This window comes from Nuphar pumila, chromosome 17 (assembly GCF_984573655.1).
Source record: "Nuphar pumila chromosome 17, dmNupPumi1.hap1.1, whole genome shotgun sequence".
NCBI classification, from domain to species: domain Eukaryota; kingdom Viridiplantae; phylum Streptophyta; class Magnoliopsida; order Nymphaeales; family Nymphaeaceae; genus Nuphar; species Nuphar pumila.
In genome coordinates this window covers 15,776,362-15,789,166 of record NC_143265.1, presented here as the reverse complement: position 1 = coordinate 15,789,166, position 12,805 = coordinate 15,776,362, and positions in this window count along the sequence as shown.

Below are 12,805 nucleotides of genomic sequence, written 5' to 3'. Positions count from 1 at the left end.
GATGAAGATTTTACCAAAAAAACAAAAACAAAAACAAAAATTAGAGAGAACGATCACCTACCTGTAGTTGTAGTCCTGCTGACTGAGGATTGAGCGTTTTCCTGCTGATCGGGGAGAACCAGAGGAAATAAAAGAAGAAGAAGAAGGAATGAAAAAGAGAAAAAGGGGGAGGAAGACAGACTGCGATGGAAAAACAGATGTGAAGGAGGAGAAGGCTATGCAGGTTACGGAGGGATTGCGAGCGTGGATCCTTGGCTTCCCTTGCGTGCTCCTTTTTAAAGAGGGAGCAGAAGGATCTGGAAGAGGAAAAGGCCGTTGGAGATGAACGGGATGAGGGAGGGGGGCCATCAATCGAAGGGTGGAAGAGGAGGAGTCGGAAACGGTTGAAGATTGGTGGACGAGCCATGAAGGAGGCAGCCGATGGAGGGTGGATAGATCGAGAGCTTCTGGGAGAGAGAGAGGGGGGGGAGGGGGCTCGTGATCGGGAGAGGAAGAAGGGAGAGCGCAACGGAAAACCATTGGGAAGCCATTCGCAGGAGTTCAAATTTTCCAAAACAAGGCTCTCTTGAAAAAATTTCTCAAAAAGGGGTTTTGAAAACTATTTTTTTGTATTTTTCCTTTTCAATTCGATTTTTGTTCTTTTTCTTCGTATTTTCTGCATTTTTTGTATTCTTTGAAATAAAACTCTAAAAACTGAAGGAAAATAAGGGATTTAAAACTATATATATATTTTGTATTTTCGAGAAATATTTACAAAATAAGGGTTTTCTGAAAATTCGGGTTTGGTTTCTTCAGAAAATGGGTTTAGATCCAGATTTTGAGGAAATATTCGAGTTTTGGAACCTCAAATCAAGAAATATAGATCATCGAATCCAAATGGATACTGGATCGACTATCTAAGTCTTTCAAAAATTCTTTTTGGTATTTTTACGAATTTTAATTTTGAAAATTGGATAACGTGGCTCAGTTTTGGAATTTGGCAATGAATCCGGATCCAAAATCGAGTCAGATGGATAAAATGAAGCTTATTCTAGAAAATCCGAAGAATAACTGAAATTTATATTGAAATTGACTCAATTTTCTCAGAAAATGGAGTCAGGGGCAAAAAGGGAATATTTACAATATTTTAAAAATTTTAGGGTGTTCACAGATGCCCCTCTTTGCTACTAAGCTAGTTGAAAGCCGAGCTTAGTGGCAAAGAAAACACTCCAAATTTTGAAAAATGCCCCAGTCAGCATCTCTGAACTGGGTGTGGAAGAATTTATCTTGAAAGACATGATTTCTCAGGCTTAATACATTATCCTGAATGGCTTTGGGGAGACAAAATCCTCAAAAATGATATAACTGGATAACAGAAAAATAAGGAAATCGTGATGGGACTTTGGGCGAAGATCCCAGAATAAGAATTTTGATCAAGTCTCATGGGTGAGACAAGATCAGCTTTTTGGAATGACTCAGGTTAGGCCCTTAACCTGGATGGGACGAAGATATATCAAGATGAATTGAACGAGGAAAGGAATTCATAAGGACCTTGATGGGACATTTTTGAGAAAATGCCTCGTGATATGAAGCTCAAGTATAATCCTTTCCTGGATGGATATAAAAGGTATGAATTTCTTTGATGAGGAAGACCCTAATGGGACTGGGAGAGCATACCTTATCGAAACGAGGAACCTCATCGAAACAAGGCTCAGGTTTTACCCGAACCTGAAAAAGGAAGATACCTCGTGAAAACACGAGGCAACAGGTTTATCCCTTAGTCTGAGAGGGACGACCATACAGAATCTTCGAAATAAAGAGACCATGATGGTACCTCCGGAGTTGGATGAACAAATCCGAAAGGGGTTTTGCGAAAAGAGAGAAAATGGGGTTCCCTAAAGCTGAGAAAAGGGATGATCTTGGGTGCCTCATTGCTGAGATTAAATCATTTTTGAAATGGCTTTCGCAAGAAGTACAGGTTTGACCCTTAACCTGAGCGGGTGATACCTCGAAGAGCGGGGTAACAGGTTTAACCCTTAGCCTGAATGGATACAGAATCCTCGAGGGGCGAGGAAACTGTGATGGGACCTCTAGACTTCGCACAACAAGTCCAAGAGGGGTTTGCAAAAGGAGAAAAATGGGGTTCCCTAAAGCTTGAAAAGGGATGATCTTGAGTGCCTCATTGCTGAGACTAAATCAGCTTTTAAAAACAAAGGACCTCTTGCAGAAAGTTCATGTTTAACCCTTATCCTGAGTGGGAACTATCTATGGCGGGACAGTGGGGAACACAGGAAAGTGTGCAGATCCTAGAGACTCAGATCAAACAGAAAGGAAGGACTTTTCAGTCCTAATGAGGGATGACGTCAGGATACGTCAAAACGAACATCAAGCTCTTACTTCATGTTGGGATAACTAGAAAATATTGCCAATAAGATGCCAAAAACTGTAGTTGACTCGGAATGATTGGACTGTGCTCATATGTGTGAAAATATCACCTCTTTCTACCGAGAGTATTAACTCCAATTGGGCTAACTCTGTAGAATTAAAAACCAAATTCAAATTTGTTGTTGTTGAGTTTCTTCAAGGAAGATATCAATTTCCTTGATATGAAAAGAGAGGAAATATTCTTAGCTTCATAAAAGCAATTAAATGAAAAGACATTGATATAATGATTTCACATAGATAAAGACGATTCTTGGCAGTTTCGGGCAGTTTGATATCTTGGGGCTTTTCCCATGATGATCTTTTTGCACTCTTTTGAGTCATGGAGCTTTCTTGGGCTTTTGGGAGAAGCTCATTACATCATCCTTCATTTTGAAGATGTCCTGACTTTTTCTTCTTTCGGGGAAGGGTACGTGACAAACTCCTTTATCTTGGAGATGCTCCGATCCTTCTTTTTCTCAGGAATTATACTGGCGATATTGACTCTTGGGTTGAAATCTCCAGATGATAGCAGAAATCAAATATTTTTTAGGGTTTGTCGGGAGGTTTATCGCAGTCGCCTTCATCTTGACGGTGATCTGAACGTTCCCTGGAAGGATCCATCACAAACTCCTTCATCTCGAAGATGATCCAAATCTTCTTTGGCCCCGGGGGTCTAGCTCTCATATTCGTCTTCATCTTGACGACAATTGAAAGATCCCTTTTGCGGATATTTGATTGCAGCTTAAGTGGCTGAGGAGATATGGATTGGGTAGATTCTTTTTACTTCCCACGATACTTCCACTACCTTACTGCCAGAAGAAGGGTTTTTAAGAATATACCATAGCTATGATCAATATCACTTCACTTATGGCTTTTCAACATCATTGAATTTTCTTTTGCCGGTTATATCGAAGATTTTTCTTCATCCTCTTGCTTGACCAACAGAAAAAGCTTGAATTCTTGTTCTTTCTTCGTAAAAGTCTTGCTCTTTTGGAAATAATATTAAAGGTAGTTTGAGGAAATTCTTTGTGCAATAAAAGCTTTGAGATCAACAATGGTTTTTGATAGCAAATTGGCAAAATATTCTTGAAATCTTTGGTGAAAGTAATTGCTTGGTATCGAATTGACACATCCATGACAAAATTCTTCTTTTTTTCCCCAAAAAGAGAGACTCAGGCTTAGCCCTTACCTGAATGGAAAGTAGGAAATACTCCTCTCTTCCCTAAAGAGGAGGTGTTTGCAAAATGAAACTTTTGAAGAGAAAATAAGTTTTCGTCAAAACTCCCTATCTCTAGGCTTCTCTTATGAAAAGGCGGCCGAAAAATGAAGTTGAGAAAGTATCACAAAGGAATGAGTCTATCACACTCTCCCTAGAAGAGGGTCCTCTGTGAAGGGGTTGGCCAAAGATGAGAAAATTGGGGGGCACAAAAAGAAACGAAGTTCCGTCGAAGCTCTCCCTGAAAAAAAGATTCTTTTGTGTAAAGTTGGTTTGTTGTTTTGCAAATAGCTCGCAAAGAAACGTGTCTCTTTAAACTCTCCCTAGAAAAAGGGTTCTTGTGAACAAAAATATGGTTGCATGCGAAAGGAACGAGCTCCCTCAAACTCTCCCTAAAGAGGGTCCTTCACAAGAGAAAAATGATTATTTTTGACAGAATGGTAACTCGAAGGTTGAAATCAAGAATTTGGAGCTTGAATTGTGATGAACGGTGATGATGCATAAATTATACGTTTTATTAATATAATTTCATTGCATAAATGCATCATCTATAGGTTAAAAGCATACACTTAGGTGCATAATGATGTTAGGAAACTCTGGTTCGAATTTCATCGAAATCGGAGTTAATTTGAGGGAATTAATGTATTTACAGTATAGCGGGTCGAATCTCAGAGCAGAATTGAGAGATCTGGATCCAGACGCCCATTTGGACCTTGGATCTGGACCATATTGAATAGATTCTACCCAAATCCAGCCCAATTACGTTTTCATAAAACCTTTTCTGAAAACCCCCTGCAGAAAGAGGCGCCCAACAAATATTTTTATTTTAACACTGTTTTTGTAAAAAACGCCCAAATAGCAAAATCGTGTATAGGGGTGAGGGGCGCCCATTCCAGCCTTGTCTTTGCTTTGGTTTTCATGCCCTAGGGGCACGAATCTAACTCCAGCCCCCTTCTCATCCTCCACCTCACGCCATCTCCATTGAAGCCATGAATCAAAGCTTGAAATCCAAGCATTATTCGTGCCTCCTGTTGAGAAACTCTGTTTTGATGTCACATAATATGATACACTGTCGTATTTGATTTCATATGATATGATAATATGTCCTCTTGAAAAATGTTATATTATGATTGAATATGTTTTGCCATAAATCTAACGAGTATTTGATGCAAGGATATCTCACCCAAAAAGGATGGAGACTTCATGTTCAAGTACAACTATGGTGCAATCATACTCCTGGAAGAAAAAGCTTGATGAGCCATGCATTCCTAAAGTTCAACTGAAGAAATCGGCTACCTCAAGATGAAGATTTTTTTTTCTTCTTTAGAGTCATATGTAACAGAACCTTCAGGAACATGCATATTGCATATTACATACTCAGTCATAAAACCTATATCACAAAAGTATACGATAGATTCAAAAAGCTCCTTTTTGAAAACTAATAATTGTACCTTCTTACAACCCTTTATGAAAAAGGTATTTTGACATGATTTCAAAATGTAATAATTATACCTTACATCATATACAAGACAACATGAAAAGAAATGTAGGAAAAAGACAAAACATGAAATCGGCTACATAAAGAAAAACAAATATAATATGTTTTTGAAAAGACTCTAGTTACCTTCTTTAAAGAAATGATTTCAAATATGGGTAAAAGACAAAACATGAAAATCGGCTACATAAAGAAAAACAAATATAATATGTTTTTGAAAAGACTCTAGTTACCTTCTTTAAAGAAATGATTTCAAATATAGGTAAAAGACAAAACATGAAAATCGGCTACACAAAGAAAACAAATATAATAAAGGTTTTGAAAAGACTCTAGTTACCTTTTTAGAAACCCATAGAATGTCGACTTACTTGAAGTCATCATTCTTTTTGTATAGCATTAAATACCTCCTGTAAGAAATCCTTGTTAAATATCCTCCTCAAGAATGTCGACTTTCTTGTAGTCCTCATTCTCTCTGAAGACTTTGAAAAACACAACATAAAGAAAACACTTGACATGACTATGTACAAATAAATATCTCAAAGCACTCATTGTACTTACACTCATTTAAAGTAAAGAAGTACTTATGTACCTCAAATCATTAATTAGAATAAAGACAAAACCACAATCCAACGTTCAATGTACTATTATAAGAAATAGACTTTTTACATAAAATATGTATTACCTAAAATATCACGACTAGTGTACCCTATATTTTACTTTTATGGAAAAAGGCTTTTTCGAATTTCTCTAAAGATGTTTTTGAAATGACATATCATTTCACATCTCAAGAAGGCTACGATTTCAAAATGTAACGACTACTTTTTTCTAAAAGCTATATAAACACACTCAAATAAACTCTTCAACATGGAATGGACGTGTGAGCTTACAACGAGAAAAATTCCTATTCGATATTTGAAAAGAGAGCCTTGAAAAAGAAAGAGAAAAAGAAAAGAAAGAAAAGAGAAAAAGTCAAGTGTAGCTCTTTGACAAAGAGTATCCTCTGAGTGACAAACAGAACATTCTGAGAATCCTTCATTCGTGCATTCATATCATTCTGAAGGTTCTATAGGAAGTATTGTAACTCTGTTATTCACTGTTTTCCTTCTTTGTTGAAAGAAGTAGACCTCTGTGAAAGAGGGTGTTGCCCTTCTCTGTTGAGAGAAGAAGACCTCTGTGAAAGAGGGTGTTGTCCTTCTCTGTTGAGAGAAGAAGACCTATGTGAAAGAGGGTGTGCCCCTTGTCTGTTGAGAGAAGACCTCTGAGGAAGAGGGTATTGTACTATTTATCCGGTGACTCGGATGTTATAGTGGAAAAGCTCAAGTGGTTTGCTTGGGGACTGGATGTAGGTCTGGGTATTGACCGAACCAGTATAAATTCTGTGTTTTATGTGTTATGCCTTATTGCCTGATTATTTTATTTTATCGATCTTTATCGTATTTCACTATTCACCCCCCTCTAGTGGAATTTCATTTGGTATCAGAGCAGGTTTGCTGGTTTCAACATAACAAGTCTTCCAGCACAAATGGCATTTACCTCTTATGCTCGTGATATTGAAGGTCAACACGCATCTCGTCCTCCTTTCTTCAACGGCTCCAACTATGGATACTGGAAGTGCAGAATGGCTATATTTCTCAAATCCATAGATTTTGCTATGTGGAAAATTGTTGAGCATCCATACACATCTCCATCCGCAGACTATACCTTATGGTCTGATGAAGAAAAGAAAATGGCAAACCTAAATGCAAAGGCTATGAATGCCTTATATTGTGCCATTGATCAGAACGAATTCAACAGAATATCTATATGTGAATCTGCATATGATATTTGGCATTCTTTAGAAGTTATTCATGAAGGAACCAACAAAGTGAAAGAAGTCAAAATCTCATCTCCTGTCAGAAAATATGAGTTGTTCAAAATGAACAAAGATGAACCCATCATAGAGATGTTTACCAGATTCACCAACATCACCAACGATCTGAAATCTCTGGGTGTAACATATTCCCAGACAGACAAAGTGAAGAAAATCTTGAGATCTCTCACAACTGATTGGGAGAAATAGACTACAGCTATTGAAGAAGCTCAAGATTTATCTAAGCTTACTCTGGACGACTTAATAGGCAATCTTATGGCCTATGAAGTCCACATGAAAGAAAGAAGGGAAGAAGAACTACCGACAAAGAAAACTCTAGCCTTCCCAGCTCTATCTGAGAATGAAGACTCAGATAAAGAATCCAAAATTACGCTACTAACCAGAAAATTCCAGCGCTTCATGAGAAGGAACCGGCTTCCAAACAAGCACAAGGAAAGAAAAGATTCTAAGGAGGATCCCATGTGCTATCAGTGTAATAAGCCAGGTCACTTAAGGCGTGACTGTCCCCTTCTCAAAAGAAAGTCCAAGACTGAGGAACCAAAGAAGAGGTTCTTCAAGAAAAAGGTTCTGCATGCTCAATGGGATGACTCAGAACCATCCACCAGTGAAGAGTCAAGTGATGATGAAGCCGAAACTCCAAACATGTGCTTCATGGCAAACGAAAGCTCTGTAAGTGAAATTTCTGATTTTTCCTTTGAAGAACTTCTAGATGCTTTTCAAGAACTATTTGAAGAATCTAGAAAATTAAGCTTCAAAAATAAAACTTTAAAATCTGAAAATTTAGAGCTTTCCCAGAAAAATGAAAAACTCAGCAGTGAAAACTCTGAGTTGAAAAAGAAAAATCTTCTTATTACTTCTGAAATCTTATCTACTAGCTTCAAGACTAAAAATCTGCAAGTAGAAATTTCAGAATTAAAAAGTAAAACTGAAAACCTTATGAAAACGGTTTTCAAGTTTACTAAAGGAAAAGAGAACTTGGATAAACTCCTATCTTCTCAAAAAGTCTCTTTCTACAAGAATGGTATTGGCTACTCTCATTTCAACAAGCCTTCTTGTATGAATCAAAAGACCACTTTTGTGAAAAGTTCGTCTGAACCAAATAAGGAGTATTATAATGTTCATTTTTTTAACTCCTCTAAGGTTATAGACAAACCCAAATCCAAATGGATATGGGTTCCAAGGTCTAACAAAAAGGGACCCGATTGGGTACCAAAAAGAAATTTTACTTAATGATTTGCAGGCTCCAAACAAGAAGAACAGATGGATTCTAGACAGTGGATGTTCAAAACACATGACTGAACATTCAGACCTCTTTGCTGTTCTTCATAAAAAAGGAGGAACCGTCACCTTTGGTGATAACAACAAAGGTTTGATAATAGGTATTGGTAATATTGGAAATATAGATAAACCTCTTATCAAAGACGTTCTTCTGGTTAAAGGCTTAAAACATAACCTTCTAAGTATTAGTCAAATGTGTGATACAGGTTATAAAATTAGCTTTAATCATAATGCTTGTCTTATAGCAGACACCAACGAAAATATTATCTTAAAAGGTATAAGAAAAAATAATATATATGAACTATACCTAGAAAACATCACAGAACATTGCCTCATAGCTAATAATGACTCTCAACATCTATGGCACATGAGAATGGGTCATGTCAATTCTAAATACATGTCTAAATTAGCTAAAGATAAGTTAGTACGTGGGTTACCCAAAATATCTTTTAAAAAGGATTACTTTTGTGATGCATGTCAATTAGGAAAACTGCCAAAATCATCTTTCAAATCAAAAAATATCATTTCAAGTAAAAGACCTTTAGAGCTTCTCCACCTGGATCTTTTTGGTCCTTCTAGAGTAGCTAGTCATAATCACAATAAATACGTTTTTGTTATTGTAGATGACTACTCAAGATTTACTTGGGTAATATTTTTGAAAAACAAAAGTGACACGTTTTGTCAATTTGAAATCTTATGTAAAAAATTGCAAAATGAAAAATCTTGTTCTATTGTTAAAATCCGTAGTGACCATGGAGGAGAATTTGAAAATGAACTTTTTGAAAATTTTTGTAACTTGCATGGTATTTCTCATAACTTTGCCTTTCCTAGAGCTGCACCTCAAAATGGTGTAGTAGAAAGAAAGAATAGAACCCTTCAGGAATCTGCTAGAACTATGCTCCAACACAATAATCTTGCTAAATGCTTTTGGGCAGAAGCTGTTAATACTGCATGCTACATAACAAATAGAGTTCTCATTAGACCCTTATTAAATAAAACTCCCTATGAACTATTCTATGACAGAACTCCAAGAATAGACTATTTCAAAGTCTTTGGTTGTAAATGCTTTATCCTAAACACAAAAGATAGCCTAGATAAATTTGATGCTAAATCTATTGAAGGCATATTTTTAGGATATTCAAGTCATAGTAAAGCATATAGGGTTTTCAATAAGAGTTCTAATACTATTGAAGAATCTTTGCATGTTAGTTTCTGTGAATCTATTGATCAATCTGTTCATAAGCAAACTAACGATAATGATGTTGAAAGTACAGATTTATTTTTAGATAACACAGCTAAGTCTAATGAAGATGATCATCAAAGAACATATGTCGATATCAAAGATCATCCTCAAAAGCAGATTTTGGGAGACCTGACAAAGGGGGTTCAAACTAGAGCTCAACTAGAACGGATTGCAAACATGGCTTTCATTTCTCAACTTGAACCAAAGAAGATTGATGAAGCCATCATTGATGAGTTCTGGATGCTAGCCATGACTGAAGAACTGAATCAATTCCAAAGGAATGAAGTTTGGGATCTTGTACCAAGACCAAAGGATCATCCAATCATTGGGACAAGATGGATCTTCAGAAACAAGCTAGATGAAACAGGTAATGTTATAAGAAACAAAGCAAGACTAGTAGCTCAAGGATACAACCAGGAGGAAGGTATTAATTTTGATGAAACATTTGCTCCTGTTGCTAGACTTGAATCTATTAGAATGTTTTTAGCATATGCAAGCTATATGGATTTCAAATTATATCAAATGGATGTTAAAAGTGCCTTTTTAAATGGTTTTATAAATGAAGAAGTTTATGTAAAACAACCTCCAGGATTTGAAAATGAACAATATCCAAATCATGTTTTCAAACTCAAACGTGTTTTGTATGGTTTAAAACAAGCACCTCGTGCTTGGTATGATAGACTTAAAACCTTCTTGTTAAAAACTGGTTTTTCTATAGGCAAAGCAGACTCTACATTATTTGTAAAAATAGTGAATGATCATACCCTAATTGTTCAAATATATGTAGACGATATCATCTTTGGATCATCTAACAACACTCTTTGTGAAGAATTTTCTAAGTCCATGCAGAAAGAATTTGAAATGAGTATGATGGGAGAACTCACCTACTTTCTTGGACTGCATATTAAGCAAACCAAGGATGGAGTTTTCATCAATCAGTCTAAGTATGCTCGTGAACTTCTAAAGAGGTTCAACATGAACTCAACTGCTTCAAAATCTACTCCTATGAGCACTACTACTGTTTTGGACAAAGATGAAGATGGTAAGTCTGTTGATACAAAGGTATACCAAGGTATGATAGGATCACTTCTCTATTTAACTGCTAGCCGTTCAGATATTATGTTCAGTGTTTGCTTGTGTGCTAGATTTCAGTCAAATCCAAAAGAATCACATCTTAAGGCTGTAAAAAGAATAATGAGATATTTAAAAGACACAGTTGATTTTGGATTATTCTATTCAAAATCCTCTACATTTGATTTAATCTCATACAGCGATGCTGACTTTGCTGGAAGTAAATCTGACAGAAAAAGCACAAGTAGAACATGTCACATGCTAGGGCACTCACTAGTTTCATGGTTCAGTAAGAAACAAAATTGTGTATCCTTATCAACAACTGAAGCCGAATACATTGCTGCTAGCCTAGCCTATACACAAGTCATCTGGATGAAACAAACCTTAAAAGATTTTGGTTTAAATTTTGAAAACACAACTATTTTCTGTGATAATACTAGTGCTATAAACCTATCTAAAAATCCTATCTTACACTCACGAACTAAGCACATTCAAATAAGACATCACTTCTTAAGAGAACAAGTCTTAAACAACATTATTAAACTAGAATTCATACCCACTAATCAACAGTTAGCAGACATATTCACTAAACCATTAAAACATGAAGACTTTACACGAATTAGAAGAGAACTCGGAATATGCAAACTAAGTGACTTATAAATTGATCACACTTATTAAGATTATTACTCCTTATAAGTTTTGTTAAAATCTTATTTTAAAAGGATTTTCCTCTTATCGATTTTTTGTTATTCAAAGTCAAACTATGTTTCCATATTTTCGTATACTCTCAATACTCATAGAAACACATTCATCATGACACATTCTTTATGTCTTTCAACTTGTCATCTTTCAAGTACACTCTCATAATGACTTCTTATCCTATCTCCTTTCACATACATCCATAAGAACCATTTACTTTAAGTAAAAAGCTATCATGACTTTGATCACTCATTTCATTACACCTTTTATCTCTTTTGTCTTCTTGTGACAACCTCTCATACGATAAGCTAGCCGACCTCCAAACATGATATTATATTCCTCATAACTTTAATTCTTCATTGATTATATTCATGAGATATATTCCCTTTCAAAACCTCTTATCAATATACTTCTCTAAAAATCTTAAAAACCTTTTTATTATTTTTTTAAGTGATTATATTTCACGTAATTTTTTTTTTACTATATCATCGGTTATTTCATAGCTTAAGTATAATCTATTATCATCCTTTTCATCCTTCACATCTTTTATGAAATAGTACTAGTCACTCTCCTTTTTCGACAACTTGTCCTCTATTGTTTTTAATACTACTTGTACCACCTTTTTATTACCTATTTCTCATATGAAGTGACCTTCCATCTGTGACCATGACTCTCTCATATATTTTATATCTCTCTAAAATCGAGACCCATTAAAGTCTTGTCCTCAAGCAAAACTTTACTTCTTGTCTATCCTAACTCCACTTTATGTCATATCTAAATCAAGTGATAGTTGTCCTTTCTCATTTCTCTACATATTCGTATCATTGTTTTTCTCTCTCTATTCACTTTCCTTTCACGTTTATCAATATATATACTTATTAAATAACAAATTATTGACTCTCACTCTCTTATCTTTGGTTGTCTTATTCCAAAATCACTCTTCACGAATTTGGAATTCTTCCACATCAAGTAATATCATGTAGAAAAAGTTGTTTGTTTTACTAGGCCATTATTTTCTTCACTCTCTTCAATATGTCACTCCATACTCCATTTATGACACTTCTCACTACTCGATAAACTCTCCCATAGTTTATTTGTTCAAATCTATGTCCTTCTTAACTTACATACCAATATGATACACTATCTTCCACCATTGATTTGATTTGTCATTCACAAGCCCCTTAACTTACAACTCACGAATTTCCTTATTCAAACTATAATCCAAAAATCATTCACTTCCATTGTCATTCAATTATTGTCACAATTATTTTCTCTCTTCTATTTAATCGATTGGTTCATTCCTCACCAATACCACTCGTAGCTCACTATCTTCATACATTCCTTCAAACTCGTCCCTCTCAACATCCTTTTGCAATGGCTTCTTCCTCAAACTCTGCAATCACTGCCGCAGATCTTAGGTATCCAAGTCTTTTTCATGACTACAACTTACTTTGTTCTCGACCCATTCACGAAGGAAAATTAGTTCACTATGAAGACTTCATGCTATTTGATCTAGACAGCTCTCTCCCC